The sequence below is a fragment of the Chiloscyllium plagiosum genome, unplaced genomic scaffold, assembly GCF_037043375.1.
Source record: "Chiloscyllium plagiosum isolate Xiang-an unplaced genomic scaffold, Cpla_swu_hap1 HiC_scaffold_36, whole genome shotgun sequence".
Classification (NCBI taxonomy): Eukaryota; Metazoa; Chordata; class Chondrichthyes; order Orectolobiformes; family Hemiscylliidae; genus Chiloscyllium; species Chiloscyllium plagiosum.
In genome coordinates, this window is record NW_028270174.1 from 45,388,188 (window position 1) to 45,407,174 (window position 18,987).

Sequence of the window (18,987 nt, forward strand, 5' to 3'; positions counted from 1 at the left end):
GAAGGGCTTATGCCCAAAACGTCGATTCTCCTGTTCCTTGGATGCTGCCTGACCTGCTGCGCTTTTCCAGCAACACATTTTCACCTCTACATTTTGTCACATACATAAATGATTTGGATGCGAGCATAAGAGGTACAGTTAGTAAGTTTGCAGATGACACCAAAATTTGAGATGTAGTGGACAGCGAAGATGGTTACCTCAGATTACAACAGGATCTGGACCAGATGGGCCAATGGGCTGAGAAGTGGCAGATGGAATTTAATTCAGATAAATGCGAGGTGCTGCATTTTGGGAAAGCAAATCTTAGCAGGCCTTATACACTTAATGGTAAGGTCCTAGGGAGTGTTGCTGAACAAAGAGACCTTGGAGTGCAGGTTCATAGCTCCTTGAAAGTGGAGTCTCAGGTAGATAGGATAGTGAAGAAGGCGTTTGGTATGCTTTCCTTTATTGGTCAGCGTATTGAGTACAGGAGTTGGGAGGTCATGTTGCGGCTGTACAGGACATTGGTTAGGCCACTGTTGGAATATTGTGTGCAATTCTGGTCTCCTTCCTATCGGAAAGATGTTGTGAAACTTGAAAGGGTTCAGAAAAGATTTACAAGGATGTTGCCAGGGTTGGAGGATCTGAGCTACAGGGAGAGGCTGAACAGGCTGGGGCTGTTTTCCCTGGAGCGTCAGAGGCTGAGGGGTGACCTTATGGAGGTTTACACAATTACGAGGGGCATGGATAGGATAAATAGACAAAGTCTTTTCCCTGGAATCAGGGAGTCCAAAACTAGAGGGCATAGGTTTAGGGTGAGAGGGGAAAGATATAAAAGAGACCTAAGGGGCAACCTTTTTTTTTTAGATTAGATTACATTACAGTGTGGAAACAGGCCCTTCGGCCCAACAAGTCCACACCGACCTGCTGAAGCGCAACCCACCCCTACATTTACCCCTTATCTAACACTAAGGGCAATTTAGCATGGCCAATTCACCTAACCTGCACATCTTTGGACTGTGGGAGGAAACCGGAGCACCCGGAGGAAACCCACGCAGACACGGGGAGAATGTGCAAACTCCACACAGTCAGACGCCTGAGGCGGGAATTGAACCCAGGTCTCTGACGCTGTGAGGCAGCAGTGCTAACCACTGTGCCACTGTGCCGCCCACCACTAGGACTAGCCTCTCCTTTTCACGCAGTGGATGGTACGTGTATGGAATGAGCTGCCAGAGGAAGTGGTGGAGGCTGGAACAATTGCAACATTTAAGAGGCATTTGGATGGGTATATGAATAGGAAGGGTTTGGAGGGATATGGGCCGGGTGCTGGCAGGTGGGACTAGATTGGGTTGGGATATCTGGACGGCGTGGACAGGTTGGAACGAAGGGTCTGTTTCCATGCTGTACATCTCTATGACTCTATGACTAGCCTCTCCTCATAGCTCATACCCTCTAATCCAAAGCAGTGTCCTGGTAAACGTCTTCTGCACCCTCCCCAAAACCTCCATATCCTTCCTGTAATGTGGCAACCAGAACTGAACGCAATACTCTGTGGCCTAAGCAAAATCTTATAAAGCTGCAAAATGACATCCTGACTCTTGTACTCAGTTCCCCAACCAATAAGGCAAGTATGCCATATGCCTGCTTTACCACTTTATCTCTTTGCGTGGCCATTTTCAGGGAGCAATGGACTTAAAATCCCAACATCCTTCTGCACATCAAAGCTGTTCAGGGTCTTAACATTAACTGTATACTTTTCCTTAACATTTGATCTTCCAAAGTGCAGCTCCTCACACTTAGCCAGATTAAACTTTATCTGCAATTTCTTGACCCAGATCAGCAACTGATCTGTATCTTTCTATATCCTTTGCCAACATTTGATACTTTCTACAATTCCACAGATCCTTGTATTGTCTGCAAATTTACTAACCCACCCATCAACATTTTCATCCAAGTCATTAATATATATATCACAAACAGCAGATGTCCCAGTACCATTTCCTGTGGAACAGCACTAGTCACACTCCTCCAGCCTGAAAAACAATCTTCCACCACCACCCTCTGTCTTCTATGGGCAAGTCACCCATGCATCTTATTCTTCAGAGCTGACCATGAGTGACCTTGTTGAAAGCCTTTTGAAAATCCAAGTAAACAACATCCACCGCTCTATCCTCATCAATCTCCTTCATCATCATCTTGAAAAATTTAATCAAGTTAATAAAACATGACCTGCCCTTCACAAAGCCATGCTGCCTGTCCCTAATTAGGCCATACTTTTCCAAATGCGTGTAAATCTTAGCCCTAGGAATTCTATCCAATAGCTCCCCAACCACCGATGCGAGACTCACTGGTCACCCTTCTTGAACAGAGATACAAATGTAGCTACTTGCCAATCCTCTGGGACCTCTCCAATGGTTAATGAGGATACAAAGATCTTGGTCAAGGCCCCAGTAAGATCCTCTTTTGCCTCTCTTAGTAATCTTGGGTAGATACTTTCAGGCTCTGGGGAGTTAACCACTTTAATGCTCTTCAAGAGACCCAACACCATTTATTTCTTGATCTCAAAATGTCCTAGAATATTATTATGCTCCACACAAATTTTGTGATCCTCCATACCCTTGTCCTGGGTGAATACTGACACACAGTACTCATTTAGGATTTCACCCACTTTGGTTAAACAACTTTTGGAATATTGTGTGCAATTCTGGTCTTCTTCCTATTGGAAGGAAGTTGTGAAACTCGAAAGGGTTCAGAAAAGATTTACAAGGATCTTGCCAGGATTGGAGTGTTTGAGCTACAGGGAGAGGCTGAATAGGCAAAGGCTGTTTTCCCTGGAGCGTCGGAGGCTGAGGGGTGACCTTATAGAGGTTTATAAAATCATGAGGGTTATGGATAGGGTAAATGAGCAAGGTCTTTTCCCCAAGGTGGGGGAGTCCAGAACTAGAGGGCATAGGTTTAGGGTGAGAGGGGAAAGATATAAAAGAAACCTAAGGGGCAACTTTTTCATGCAGAGAGTGGTATGTATATGGAATGGACTGCCAGAGGAAGTGGTGGAGGCTGGTACAATTGCAACATTTAAAAGGCATCTGGATGGGTATATGAATAGGAAGGGATTGGACGGATATGGGTTGAGATATCTGGTTGGCATGGAAGAGTTGGACCGAAGGGTCTGTTTCCATGCTGTACATCTCTATGACTCAATAACTATGACTCTGCCTCTAAGTTCCCTCCTTTATCCTTGTGTGATCCTACCCTTTTCCCTGTGATCCTCTTGTCTTTATTGTATGTATAGAAAGCCTCGGGCTTTTCTTTAACCCTAAATGACAAGGTACTTTTATGGTCCCTTCTTGCTCTCCTAATTCCCTGCTCGAGTTCTATCCTGCTTTCTTTGTATTCCTCATGGGCCCTGTCCGATTTTAGCTTGCTCAAGCTTACATATGCTTCTTTTTCCTTTTGAATAAATTCACAACTTCCTCATTAAACAAGGGTCCCTTACTTTGCCATTCTTGTTATTCCTCCTTAGTGGAAAATGCCAGTACTGAACTCTGATCAGCTGGTCTTTAAATAATTCCCACATGTCAAATGTGGACTTGCATGACAAAAGCTCCTTCAATTAACACACCTTAGCTCTGGCCTAATACTGTGTAATTTACTCTTGCCCAGTTTAGTACTTTCCCTCAAGATCCTGACTCATGTGGAAGTTTATGGTTCAGAGGGTGAATTTTACGAAGGGGAGGAACATATATTCCACCTCTCAACAAAAAATCTGCAGTCAACCACATTACTCCTAGTTGCCTCACAAGAATATAAATTGGTATATGAATAGGAAGAGTTTAGGGGGATATGAGCCAGGTGTTGGCAAATGGGACTAGGTTAGGTTAGGATATCTGGTTGGTTTGGATGAGTTAGATTGAAGGGTCTGTTTCTGTGCTGAGTCTAATATGAAGCTGAGGATGGCCTTAGGTGACTGACGATAGGACTTCTGCCTCATCTGGGACAAAGTCTTGTCCTAAAGAATTGCCAAACAACTGGAATGGTGAAGATCTCCCACTTCCATCTCCAATCCTCTGTAGCAGTGTTTACAATCTACGAGGTGCCAGCAAAAATTCACCAAAGATCCTTAGACAGCATCTTCCAAACCCACAACCATTTTCAGCTAGCAGGACAAGGGCCGTGGATATATGGGAATACCTGTAAGACGACTTGAAAATATGTGACTGAGCAGCACAAACTGACCAACGGCTACCTGTGGCTGACAGTAGTTAGAGCATTTGGGAAAATATTTGCTTAAATGTAGTCTTCACAAATAGAACAATAGCAGCTCAGTCATCTCAAGGTTGCTGAACTGCAATAGAATGTGCAGCTGCAGTTGCTTACACTTAAGACATCAATAAGAACATTTCACATTAATTAATTGGTTGTTGTGGTTCTGTTCGCCGAGCTGGAAGTTTTTGTTGCAAACGTTTCGTCCCCTGGCTAGGCGACATCATCAGTGCTTGGGAGCCTCCTGCGAAGCGCTTCTTTGATGTTTCCTCCGGTGTTTATAGTGGTCTGTCCCTGCCGCTTCCGGTTGTCAGTTTCAGCTGTCCGCTGTAGTGGTTGGTACATTGGGTCCAGGTCGATGTGTTTGTTGATGGAGTTTGTGGATGAATGCCATGTCTCTAGGAATTCCCTGGCTGTTCTCTGTCTGGCTTGCCCTATGATAGTAGTGTTGTCCCAGTCAAATTCATGTTGCTTGTTGTCTGCGTGTGTGGCTACTAAGGATAGCTGGTCGTGTCGTTTCATGGCTAGTTGATGTTCATGTATGCGGATTGTTAGCTGTCTTCCTGTTTGTCCTATATAGTGTTTTCTGCAGTCCTTGCATGGTATTTTGTACACTACATTAGTTTTGCTCATGTTGGGTATCGGGTCCTTCGTTCTGGTGAGTTGTTGTCTGAGCGTTGTGTGCCGTTATGAGTCCTAGGGGTCGCAGTAGTCTGGCTGTCAGTTCCGAGATGCTCCTGATGTATGGTAGTGTGGCTAGTCCTTTTGGTTGTGATATGTCCTCGTTCCATGGTCTTTCTCTTAGGCATCTGTTGATGAAGTTGTACGGGTATCCGTTTTTTGGCGAATACCTTGTATAGGTGTTCCTCTTCTTCTTTTTGCAGTTCTGGTGTACTGCAGTGTGTTGTGGCCCTTTTGAATAGTGTCCTGATGCAGCTTCGTTTGTGTGTGTGTTGGGGTGGTTACTTTCATAGTTTAGGACTTGGTCTGTGTGTGTGGCTTTCCTGTATACCCTTGTATGTGTATATTTCTGATGATGTCCAAGAATTCCTGTGTTGATTGTATAGAGTGTTTGGATCCGCTGACCAGGTGTTTCAGTTTCTGCTGTAGTTCTTTGGCCAGTTTGTATGATGGTGTCCCTGGCAGTGATACTATGGGTCTGAGTGGGATGTCTCACAACAAAGAGGACACCACAACACACACCTGGGTTAAAAACCTCTCCCACAGACAGCTCACAGACACGGAAAGAACAATACTGGCCAAGGGACTCAACTACAACCAAAGGGACGCCAAGACAGCAGACTTCCTAGCAGCACTAGAATGCACACTCAGGAACAATGGACTGACAGAAGAGACACAACAAACAGTGAGACAAAGTATCGTACCCCTGATAACAAGGAAAAGACAAACACATAACCTCAACACCAAGGAGAGGGAAGCACTGAAATCACTAAGAAACGATAAGAACATAATCATACTACCAGCAGATAAAGGCAGAATGACGGTCATCCTAGATAAATCTGATTACATCCAAAAAGCACAACAACTACTTGCAGATATCAACACCTACCAAATGAAGGAATTTGACCCCACACCACAACTCACCAATAGGATAAATAACACACTAAGGAATCTACAAAAAAATGGACAGATAACCAGAGCTCACCTACAAAGAATGAAACCTGAAAGCAACAACACCCCCAGATTCTATGGATTACCTAAAGTACACAAACCAGACATCCCACTCAGACCCATAGTATCACTGCCAGGGGCACCATCATACAAACTGGCCAAAGAACTACAACAGAAACTGAAACACCTGGTCAGCGGATCCAAACAATCTATACAATCAACACAGGAATTCTTGGACATCATCAGAAATATACACATGGACAAAGAAGAAACCATGATATCATTCGACGTGACAGCACTGTTCACTTCGATTGACAAAACCCTACCCAGAGAAACAATAGCCAACCTACTGAACGTACAGAACAGAAAACAGGACGCTGAACCTATCAACAAAGACGGCATGCTTAAACTACTGGACTTGTGCCTCACAACACACTTCACATTCAACAACCAGATATACGAACAAATCAACGGAACACCTATGGGATCACCAATCTCGGGACTCATAGCAGAGGCAGTTATGCAAAGATTAGAACAAACAGTCCTACCACAAATTCAACCCAAACTCTGGGTCAGATATGTCGATGACACGTTTGTAATCATTAAAAACACGGAAATAGAAAAAACACACCGGATCATCAACGCCACACTCACAGGAATCCGATTCACGAGAGAAGAAGAAAAGGATAGCCAACTCCCATTCCTAGACGTGATGGTACAGAGAACACCGAACGGAGAATTCACTACAAGGATATACAGGAAAGCCACACACACAGACCAAGTCCTAAACTATGAAAGTAACCACCCCAACACACACAAACGAAGCTGCATCAGGACAAAGGGTGGAGGTGGTGCTTTTGCGCTCTAAACTTACAATGTTAAAGTTAAGACATTCAGAAGCTTTTTGTGTGCCTTATACTACTGAGAAATGAAGCTGTAGTGAAAATAAAGGTCACCTGAAACCTAAGATTCATAACTCAGACTCTAATTGGAAAATATGAGATCAAACACTGACCATTTCTGCAATGGAACTGAGTGGGAGCACTCAAATTGCACTGTGGGAAGGTGAGTAAAGGCTATAAATCTTTACCCCAGGACGGTGGGCCATCATTTCAGCAGCAGTGCTGAGTGGGAGCAATCGAATTGCCCTCTGGGAAGGTGATTGAACTGATATATTTGGGCAGTGGCTAAACACTACACGTGTAGTGTCTCCCATCTGCCCCCCCCCCCCCCCCCCCCAACCAAAAAAAAAGACTCTGTGGTGTGTTGGTTAGGTAAGGGTTTCTGTTTTCATTGTGTGCTGCTAAGTAGTGTGATTGGTAAACTTTTTTTTATTTTCATTTATCTATTATTTGATCTTATAGTGGACTAAGTTAAATTTAAGAGTAAAAATGACAGGAGATGCCAGACTTGTGTTATGTTTGTCTTGCTCAATGTGAATCATAGAATCCCTACAGTGTGGAAACTGACCCTTCAGCCCAACAAGTCCACACTGACCCTCTGAAGAATAACCCACCCAGACCGCTACTCTATATTTCACCTACACTTCCCTGATCACTCTGGGCGATTTAGCAAGGCCAATCTACCTATCTTTCAATTGTGGGAGGAAACAGGAGCACCACGAGGAAACCTAAGCAGACACGGGGAGAATGTGCAAACTCCACACAGATATTCACCCAAGGCTAGAATTGAACCCGGGTCCTTGTTGTTATGAGGCAGCAGTGCTAACCACTGAACCACCGTACCAGCCAACAAGTCCACACCGATCCTGCGAAGAGTTACTCACTCAGACCCATTCCCCAATTGCTCTACATTTAATTGCTCTACAACATCGTGGGCCGAAGGGCCTGTTCTGTGCTGTATTGTTCTATGTTCTATGTTCTATGTTCTATAATCTTGATTAATGCACCTAACCTAACATCCCGGGCCATGATGGGCAATTTAGCATGGCCAATTCACATACCCTGCACATCTTTGGACTGTAGGAGGAAACCAGAGCACATGAATGAAACCCACGCAGACACGGGGAGAATGTCTGTGTGAAGTTTGCACAATCACCCATGGCTGGATTCGTGGCTGGCGCTGTGAGGCAGCAGTGCTGACCACTGAGCTAATTTGCTGATGTGGGACTCAGGGATTTGGCTGATGTCCCTGACTCTTTCACATGCAAGAACTGTGTCTAGCTGCAGCTCTTGTTAGGCCTCATGACAGCTCTGGGCTCACTTTGGAGCATCCGCGATGCTGAAGAAGTCATGGAAAGCACGTTTAGTGAATTGGTCACACCGCAGATTAGGATTACTGAGGGAGAAAGGGAATGGGTGACCAAAAGGCAGAGAAAGAGCAGGAAGGCAGTGCATGTGTCCCCTGTGGTCATCTTCCCCCAAAACTGATATACCATTTTGGATACTGTTGAGGGAGATGGCTCATCAGGGGAAGGCAGCAACACATTTTCAGCTCTGATCTCCAGCACCTGCAGTCCTCACTTTTTCCTCGAAGGCAGCAGTAGCCAGGTTCATGGCACCGTGGCTGGCTCTGCTGCACAGAAGGGTGGGAAAAAGAGTGGAAGGGCTTTAGTCATAGGGGATTCAATTGTAAGAAAAGTAGATAGACGGTTCTATAGTTGAAAATGGTATGTTGCCTCCCAGGTGCACAGTCAGGGATGTCTCAGATTGGCTGCAGAATATTCTGAAGGAGTAGGTGAACAGCCAATTGTCATGGTGCATATAGATACCAATGATATAGGTAAAAAAATGGGATGAGGTGTGTTGGGGAGATTTCACTGGGGTGTTTAATGTAGGGCTAGGGAGGGTGACACTTCTAGCCCTGAAATGGTTAACAACAGCCAAGCGAGCTGCTGCAGGCGACTGCATGACTACCTAGCTGGAGCTTGTAAGGGATATGCATAATGTTAATTAAATCTTGGAGCCTGTAAATACCAGCCAGTATCAATTGCCCCATCAAAACTCGGGATTAATAAAGAAACCGATCGGAATCTGTAACTGTTAGACAAGTGTGAATTGCTCTATCGGAACCTGTAACTATTGAGTGTGAATGGCTCTATTTAAGTCTAAAGTTGATAAGTGTAATTGACAATTTAGTTAAACTGAAACTATTGAAAATGGCTAGCCTGTCAGACGCATAGTAATTCCTTGAAACAATGAACTATTGAATACGGGATCGGAACCGCTCCCGGGGATGGCTGAGCCATTGTCAAGCACAGCAGGAGCTGGACAGGCACTTCGATGCGGCCAATAGGAGGACGGATCCCCAGCGCGTGCAGATGAATGGACCAATGGGGAAGGCGAACTGACCGGGGACTCCAGGCAGCACGAAGTATAATTGTGTCAAGTTTGAACGGGAAGGCAGAACGCCTTCTCCAACGAATGCATGCCTGTAGATTCGTTGTACCAGTTAAGATTCTGTGAATAAACGGCTGTCTGCGTCTAACCATAGTTGCCAGTGTGAGTCTCTCCTTCCGAAAGAACACGCAAAGACGGGACCCCGTGGGTCCGTCTTAACAGGTGCTACAAGCAGAATTTAGGGAGTTAGAAGCCAAATTGAAAAGTAGGGCTTCAGAGATCGTAACTTCAGGATTGCTACCAGTACCACGCGCTAGTCAGAGTAGAAATGAAAAAAGAGGCAGGATGGATGCGTGGCTTGCGAGATAGTGCAGGAGGGAGGGGTTCAGATTTTTGGGACATTGGGACCAGTTCTGGGGGAGATGGGACTATTACAAATTGGATGGTCTACACCTGGCCCAGACTGGGACCAATGTCTGGAACCAATGGATCCAACTGGTGCTTTTGCTAACGCTGTTGGGGAGGGTTTAAACTAATGTGGCAGAGGGATGGGAAACAACATGAGGAGGTTAGTGGACAGGAAGGAGGTTCTGGATCAGTGGTGCTGGAAGAGCACAGCAATTCAGGCAGCATCCGAGGACAGGCAAAATCGACGTTTCGGGCAAAAGTCTACCTCGACAGGAAGGAGGTAGCAACTAAAGCCTGTAAGGAACTAGATAATGGAGTCAGTGTGACTAAGGGGAAGAGTAGACAGGGAGCAAATGATGAACACAAAGGGACAGGGAGTCTGAGGTACATTTGTTTTAATGTGAGAAATGCAGTAGGTAAGGCAGATGAATTAGGGCTTGGATTATTACCTGGGAGTATGATGTTATTGCTATTACTGAGACTTGGTTGAGGGAAGGGCAAGATTGACAACTAAATATCCCAGGATATAAATGCTACAGGCTAGACAGAGAGGGATGTAAAAGGGGTGGAAGAGTTGCATTTCTGGCAAGAGAGGATATCACAGCTGTGCTGAAGGAGGGAACTTTGTAGGACTTCAGCAGTGAGCAATATAGGCAGAGCTCAGAAATAGGAAGGGTGTGGTAACAATGTTGGGGGTGTACTACAGGCCTCCCATCAACGAGCGTGAGACAGAGGTCCAAATATGTAAACAGATTATGGAAAGATATGGGAGCAACAGGGTGATGGTGATGGGAGATTTAATTTTCCCACATTGAGATTCACTTAGTGTTAGAGGTCTAGATGGAGCATCCAGGAAGATATTTTAGAGTGGTATGTCAATAGTCCAGATTGGGAAAAGGTAACTAGAGCAAGCCAATTCTGAATCCACACATCCAAGTCACCATGGATCCTAGGGACCTTAATCATCTGGATGAGCCTACCATCCGGAAAGCCTTGTCGAAAGCCTTACTAAAATGGGTGAGATAGCAAGATGAATACACAACTGGCTTAATCTTAGAAGACATTTTCGGAATGAAGGGTTGTGACGTGGGTCAGTGATTAGATTAGATTAGATTACAGTGTGGAAACAGGCCCTTCGGCCCAACAAGTCCACACCGACCCGCCGAAGCGAAACCCACCCATACCCCTACATTTACCCCTTACCTAACACTACGGGCAATTTAGTATGGCCAATTAACCTAACCTGCACATCTTTGGACTGTGGGAGGAAACCGGAGCACCCGGAGGAAACCCACGCCGATACGGGGAGAACGTGCAAACTCCACACAGTCAGTCGCCTGAGTCGGGAATTGAACCCGGGTCTCTGGCGCTGCGAGGCAGCAGTGCTAACCACTGTGCCACCGTGCCGCCCAGTGCTGGGACCTCTGCTGTTTGTGGCCTACGTCAATGATTTGGAGGAAAATGTGGCTGACCTAATTCGTAAGATTGTGTATGATACGAAGATTACTGGAGTTGTGGATAGTAAAGAAGGTTGTCAGAGGATACAGATCAGTTGGAGGCTTGGGCAGAAAAATGGCAGATAGAGTTTAATACAGACAAATGTGAGATGATGCATTTTGGATCATCAAGTACATGTGAAAATAATACAGTGAATGGCAGAAGCCTTAGGAGTATTGATGTGCAGAGGGATCTGGGTGTGCAGGGCCACAGATGGCAGTGCAGTTAGATCATTTAGTAAAAAAGGCCTATGATTTGTTTGCCTTCATTAGAAGCGGTGTTGAGAATAAGGAAAGACAGGTTTTGCTGCAGCTTTATAGAATTTTAGTTAGGCCACACTTGGAATATTGAGTACAGTTCTGGTCACCACACTACCTGAAGGATGTGGATGTTTTGGAGATGGTACAGAAAAGCTTTATCAGGATGTGGCCTGGTATGGGGGATTTTAGTGATGAAGAAAGGTTAGAAAGACTGGATTTGTTTTCACTGGAACTCAGGTGGTTGGGGCGATGGGGGGGATGGGGGTCACTTGATAAAAGTTTATAAAATTGTGAATAGCATGGATAGAGTGGAACATATGAGGCATTTTCCCAGGGTGGAATTACTAGGGGACACAGATTCAAGTTGCAAGGGAGAGAGGAAGTTTAAAAGCGATGTGCAAGGCAAGTTTTTCACATAAAGGGTGGTGAGTGCTCGGAAAATACTGCCAAAGGAAGTGATGGAAGTAGACACAATAGCAGCATTCCAGACACACCTGGAAAAACACATGAATAGAAAGGGAATAGAGAGATACAGATCCTGTAGGTGAAGACAGTTTTAGAATGGAAGGGCAAAATGTGTTGGCGCAGGCTTGAAGGGCCAAAGGGCCTGTTTCTGTGCTGCATTGTTCTTTGTTCTATCCCTCTAGACAACATCCACTGGTCTACCCTCATTGATCACCTTTGTCACCTCCACAAAAAGTTCAGTCAAGTTTAAGACATGATCTGCCTCACACATGCTCCAAAGCCATGCTACTTGTCTCTCATTAGGCCATGCTTTTCCAAATGCATGTAAATTCTATTCTTAAGAATTCTCTTCAATTGCTTCCCAAAAAACAGATGTAAGACTCACCAGTCTCTAGTTTACTGGATTTTCCTTATGTCCCTTCTTGAAGGGAGGAACAATATTAACTAATCTGTAATTCTCTGGGACGACTCCAATGGCTCATGAGGATACAATGATCTTGGTCAAGGCCCCAGCAGTCCCCTCTGCTGCCTATCTCAATAATCTGGGGTAGATACCTTCAGGCCCTGGGGTCTTATCCACCTTAACAGACCCAACACCATTTTCTTGATATGAAAATACCAGAACATGTTAGCATGCTCCACACAAATCTCACTATCCTCCATATCCTTTTCCAGAGTACTCATTGTGTTCAGGGATGTGCAGGCTAGGTGGACTAGCTATGGGAAATGCAGGGTGGTGGGGGTATGGTGGGATCTAGATGGAATGGTCTTTGGAGTGGACCAAATGGTCTGGTTCCACACCGTCAGGAATTCATGACTCTATGAATCTAAAGATCCTATACTCAAGAATGTTGAGTTGCCAGTCCTGCCCTTCCTTCAACCATGTTGCTACAAGAGCAACAATATCAGACCTCCACGTGTCAATCTATGCCTTTAACTCATTAGTCTTGCCTATTACACTCCTTGCATTAAAGCCATGAGCATCCTATTTAGTTAATTTGTCTGTCCTTATGTTCCCAGTTGGGGAGGTTCCGTGTTGGGTTCTAAACTTAAACATATGACCTTGAGCAGGTGTGCAGAGAGTATTGGTTTCCCTTCTACTGAGACAACTCTTCTAGCTTCACACAATAGCAAGAAGTCAGTTAAACTATTGCAACCATACATGCTATTTGAGTGTATGTCAGGTGGTGGGGGAAATTTTTCAGGGTGGCTGACCATGTAGGCTACAGCTGCTAACTCAGCCGTTTGAGAGCTCATTTTGTTGGTGAGCTTCAGTACTAACTCTATTAGGGATTTGCCTCTGTTGTTCTCCATACATATACCATTTTCTGTGTTTCAGTGTCCATCCTCCACTGCATCATGAATATTCTTCGGGAAGGGGCAGAATCCTCTCTTCTGGTCTTCAGGTTCCCTTGGCTCTTTCTATATTTTGTTTGGGGATAAATGGTACTTTTGGGGAGTGGAAAGGGAGGTCCACAATCTTCGGCACTCAGTGTACCTACATATTTGTTCTTCCATTTCTTCCCAGTCTATCCCATAATTGCTGTCCCCATCTGATTGTATTGTCCCAAATGTGCATATTATTTCTTTTAGCAGGGAAAGTTGGGATTTTAATTATTCAAACTCATGCAGTTGTTTGAATGGTCCATAGTGCAGGATCTTTTCTTTACCTATCTGATGGGGGACTCATTTCTCAGTCAGCTCATCCATAGCTTTTTGAGTTGCCTACTGGCCCTACACAGTATCTCCCTTACATTCTGTTGCACTGGGCCTGAAACTGTCCCAAGTGTGCCAAGTTTACCTGGTTCCTCTGCTCCTGCTCTGCTGATTTGATTCTTACTTTCCATAGTTCCTGCAGCTTCTTACTTAACTTCACTTCCACTCATTCTCTACCTCTCAGCTGCTCCATGATATTGCTACAGCCTTGCTGACTTTAAAAGTGTGTTTCCACATAGAACAATACAGTGCAGAACAGGCCCTTCAGTCCTTGATGTTACGCCGACCCATGGACTATTCTCAGCTTATCCCCCTACACTATCCCATCATTATCCATGTGCTCATCCAAGGATTGTTTAAATCTCCCTAATGTGACTGAGTTAACTACATTGACAGGTAGGGCATTCCACGCCCTTACCACTCTCTGAAGAAAGAACCTGCCTCTGACATCTATCTTAAATCTATCACCCCTCAATTTGTAGTTATGCCCCTCTTCCTAGGAAAAAGACTTTCACTGTCTACCCTATCTAATCCTCTGATCATCTTGTATGTCTCTAGCAAATCCCCCCTTAGCCTTCTTCTTTCCAATGAGAACAGACCCAAGTCTCTTTGCCTTTCCTCATAAGACCTTCCCTCCAGACCAAACAACATCCTGGTAAATATCTTCTGCACCTTTTCCAATGTTTCCACATCCTTCCTGAAATATGGCAACCAGAACTGTTTTGTATAGTTGCAGCATAATATTACGGCTCCGGAACTCAATCCCTCCACAAATGAAACCTAACACACTCTATGCCTTCTTAACAGCATTATCAACCTGGGTGGCAACTTTCAGGGATCTATGTGCATGGACTCCAAGATCCCTCTGCACATCCACACGGCCATGAACCGTTCCATTGACTCAGTACTCTGCCTTCCTGTTATTCTTCCCAAAGTGCATTACCTCACATTTAGCTGCATTGAATTCCATTTGCCACCTAACAGCCCAATTCTGCAGTTTATCCAAGTCCCCCTGCAATTATAACATTCTTCCAAACTGTCCACTACTCCACTGACTTTAGTGTCGTCTGCAAATTTACTAATCCATCCACCTATGCCTGCCTCTAAGTCGTTTATAAAAATGACAAACAGTAGTGGTCCCAAAACAGATCCTTGTGCCACACCACTACTAACCGGACTCCAGGCTGAATATTTTCCATCAATCACCACTCGCTGCTTTCTTTCAGAAAGCCAGTTTCTAATCCAAACTGCTAAATCACCCTCCATCCCATGCCTCTGCATTTTCTCCAACAGCCTACCATGTGGAACCTTATAAAAGGCTTTACTGAAGTTCTTGTATACCACGTCAACTGCCCTACCCTCATCTACATGCTTGGTCACCTTCTCAAAAAACTCAATGAGGTTTGTGAGACATGACCTGCCCTTGACAAAAGCATGTTGACTATCTGAAATCAAATTGTTGCTTGCTAGATGATTATAAATCTCATCTCTTATAATCCTTTCCAAAACCTTTCCTACAACAGAAGTAAGGCTCACTGGTCTATAAGTACCTGGGTCATCTCTACTGCCTTTCTTGAACAAGGGCACAACATTTGCAATCCTCCAGTCCTTTGGTACTAAACCTGGAGACAATGACGACTCAAGTATCAAAGCCAAAGGCTCTGCTATCTCCTCCCTTGGATAGATCAACTCTGGCCCAGGGGACTTGTCTACTTTCACTCCTTCTAGAATTGATAACACCTGTTCATAACTAACCTCAATCCTTTCTAGCCTAATATCTCGTACCTCATTCTTCTCCTCTACAATATTCTCCTTTTCCTGAGTGAAAACTGATGAGAAATGTTTCGTTTAACACCTCTCTGATCTCCTTCAACTCCCCACTTCTGTCTTTGACTGGCCCTATTCCTACCCTAATCATCCTTTTATTCCTCACATAACGATAGAAAGCTTTCGGGTTCTCCTTTATTCTATTTGCTGGACACTGCTTGTGTCCTCTCTTTGCTCTTCTTAACTCTCTCTTTAAATCCTTCCTAGCTGATCTGTAACTCTCCATCGCCTCATCTGAACCATCTTGCCTCGTCAACCCATATGCCTCCTTCTTCTGCTTAACAAGAGATGAAATTTATGTAGTAAATCACGATTCTCTTAGCTTATCGCTTCCTCCCTGCCTGACAGGGACATACCTATCATGGACACGCCATATCTGTTCCTTAAACCAGCTCCACATTTCCATTGTCTGCATCCCCCTCATTTTGCTACCCCATTCTATGCATCCTAATTCTTGCCTAATCGCATTATAATTGCACTTGCCCCATTGGCAACTCTTGACCTATGGCATGTACCTATCCCTTTCCATTGCTAAACTAAACGGAACTGAATTATGGTCACTCTCTTCAAAGTGCTCACCTACAACTAAATTACCAAGTTACTAAATTACCAAATTACTAATCTGGTTCATTACCAAGCACCAGATCCAGTGTGGCCTCACCTTTTGTCAGCCCTTCGACATACTGTGTCAGTAAACCCTCCTGCACACACTGGACAAAAACTGATCCATCCGACGTACTAGATTTATAGCATTTCCAGTCAATGTTGGGGAAGTTAAGGACCCCATAATGACCACCCTGTTCCTTTCACTCCTATTCAGAATAATTTTGCCAATCCTCTCTTCCACGTCCCTGGAACTCTGTGGAGGCCTATAAAAAACTCCAAGCAGTGTGATCTCTCCTCTCCTGTTTCTAACCTCAGTCCATACTACCTCAGTAGACGAGTCCTTGTCAAAAGTTCTTTCAGCCATCGTTATACTATCCTTGACTAACAAGGCCACGCCTCCCCCTCTTTGACCGCCTTGCCTGTTCTTAATGAAAGATCTATATCCTGAAACCTGCAACATCCATTCCTCACCCTGCTCTATCCATGTCTCCAAAAAGGGCACAACATCGAAGTCCCAGGTACCTATCCATGCTGCAAGCTCACCTACTTTATTTTGGATATTTCTGGTGTTGAAGTAGACACACTTCAAACCAGCTTGCTGTCTGCCAGCATATTCCTGTCACGCTGAAATCCTGTCCCTGTCCTCCCTAATCACATCCACTGCAACTGCACCTCCAGTTCCCATCCCTCTGCTGAGCTAGTTTAAACTCACCCAACTAGCACCAGCAAATTTCCCACCCAGGATATTAGTACCCCTCTGGTTCAAGTGAAGACCGTCCTGTTTGTACAGGTCCCACCTTCCCCAGAATGAGCCCCAATTATCCAAGCACGTGAAACCCTCCCTCCTGCACCAACCTTGCAGCCACATGTTTAGCTGATATCTCTCCCTATTCCTTGCCTCACTATCACGTGGCACGGGTAACAAACCAGAGATAACAACTGTGTTTGTTCTAGCTCTCAGCTTCAACCCCAGCTCCCTGAAATCCTGCCTTACATCCCTATCCCTTTTTCTACCTATGTCGTTGGTACCTACTTGGACCATGATTTGAGGCTGGTCACCCTCTCCCTTCAGAACCCCAAAGATACGATACGAGACATCATGGACCCTGGCACCTGGAAGGCAACACACCAACCATGAGTCTCGTTCATTCCCAACAAACCTATCTGACCCTCTAACTATTGAGTCCCCAATGACTAACACTCTCCTCCTTTCCCTCCTTCCCTTCTGTGCAACAGGGACAGGCTCTGTGCCAGAGACCTGGGCCCCACTGCATACCGCTGGTAAGTCGTCCCCCTCAACAGTATCCAAAATGGTATACATGTTTTTCAGGGGAACGACCACAGGGGATCCCTCCACTGACTGTTTTCTCCCCCTTCGAACAGTCACTCAGCTTTCTTCATTCCTCGGAGTAACTACTTCCCTTTAACTCTTATCTATCACAGCCTCTGCCTCCCGAATGATCCGAAGTTCATCCAGCTCTCGGTCCAGTTCCCTAACACGGTCTTGGAGGAGCGAGAATTGGGTGCACTTCCTGCAGATGTACTTGGATCGGGCACCAATGGTGTCCCTCACCTCAAACATCATGCAGGAGGAACATTGCTCTCCCTGCACTCCCATCCCTGTTAGTCTCTTTTTCACAAAGTAAAAAAAAGAAGAGACGCTTACCCGATGTGTCCCTGGTGTTTAAAGTTAGAGGAGCTGCTTGGGTGGGAGGCCCTATAAAGTTGGGTGTCGGGTTCAGAAAACATTGATTTATATAGCTGGACGGAAATAAAAATAAGTCCCTCCTTGCCCAGAAACCTCTGCTGTCTGATTTCAAATATTAAAGCACAAATCAGTGACTCACCGCTCTCGGCAGGCCCCTGGTGCAAGCTCCCACCCTTCAAGTTGCTGCTGCCGCTGCAAAACAGAAATCCTTATTGCCTGTGTGCATTTCTGTCCTGTTGATCCCGGGAGCCAATACTTGCTCACTGCAATGCTTGACTCAGCCAGGCCACTTCTTATTTAGTTCTTTAGAATAAAAAGCAAAGAATAAAGAAAGATACAGCAGAGGAACAGACCCTTCTGCCCTCCAAGCCTGCGCTGCCACATTTTGCTCTTCCATACTAAAACTACCTTCACTTACAGCATCCGTATCCCTATATTCCCTTTCTGTTCATGTAGGTTCGAAGGGCTGAATGGCCTACCCCTGCATCCATTTTCTATGTTTCTATTCCCTTCCTGTTCATATATTTGTCCAGGTGCTTCTTGAATGGTGCTATTGTGTCTGCTTCCACCACCTCCTCTCACAGTGTGTTCCAGGCACTCACCACCCTTTATTTGAAAAACCTGCCTTGCACATCACTTTTAAACTCCACCCTCTTCCCTCCACACCTGCCCCTCGTAACTGACCCCTTCACTCTGGGAAAAAGCATGATACTTTCCACTCCAACCATGCCATTCACAATCTTATAAACTCCCATTAGATCACCCTCAACCTCCTGTATTCCAGTGAAAGCAAATCTAGTTTATCCAACCTTTCTTCATAGCTAAAATGCCCCATACCAGGCAACATCCTGGTAAACCTTTCTCTACCCTCTCAAAGCATTCACATCTTTCTGGTAATGTGGTGACCAGAACGGCACACAATATTCCAAGTGTGGCCGAACTAAAGTTTTATAAAGCTGCAGGATAACCTGCCTATCCAAATACTCAATATCTCTTCCAATGAAGGCAAGCATGTCATAGACCTTTTTTACTACCTTACCTACCTGTGCGGTCACCTTCAGTGATCTGGGAACCTGCACACCCAGATCCCTCTGCAAATCAATACTCCTAAGGGTTCTCCCATTCACTGTATAATTTCCACCTGTACTTGACCTTCCAAAATGCATTGCCTCACATTTATCTAGATTGAACTCCATCTGCCATTTTTCTACCCTGCCTCGAACTGATCTGTATCCTACTGTATCCATTGACAATCCTGCTCACTATCCAGTAACTCCACCAATCTTTGTATTGTCTGCAAACTGACAAATTAAATCAGCCACATTTT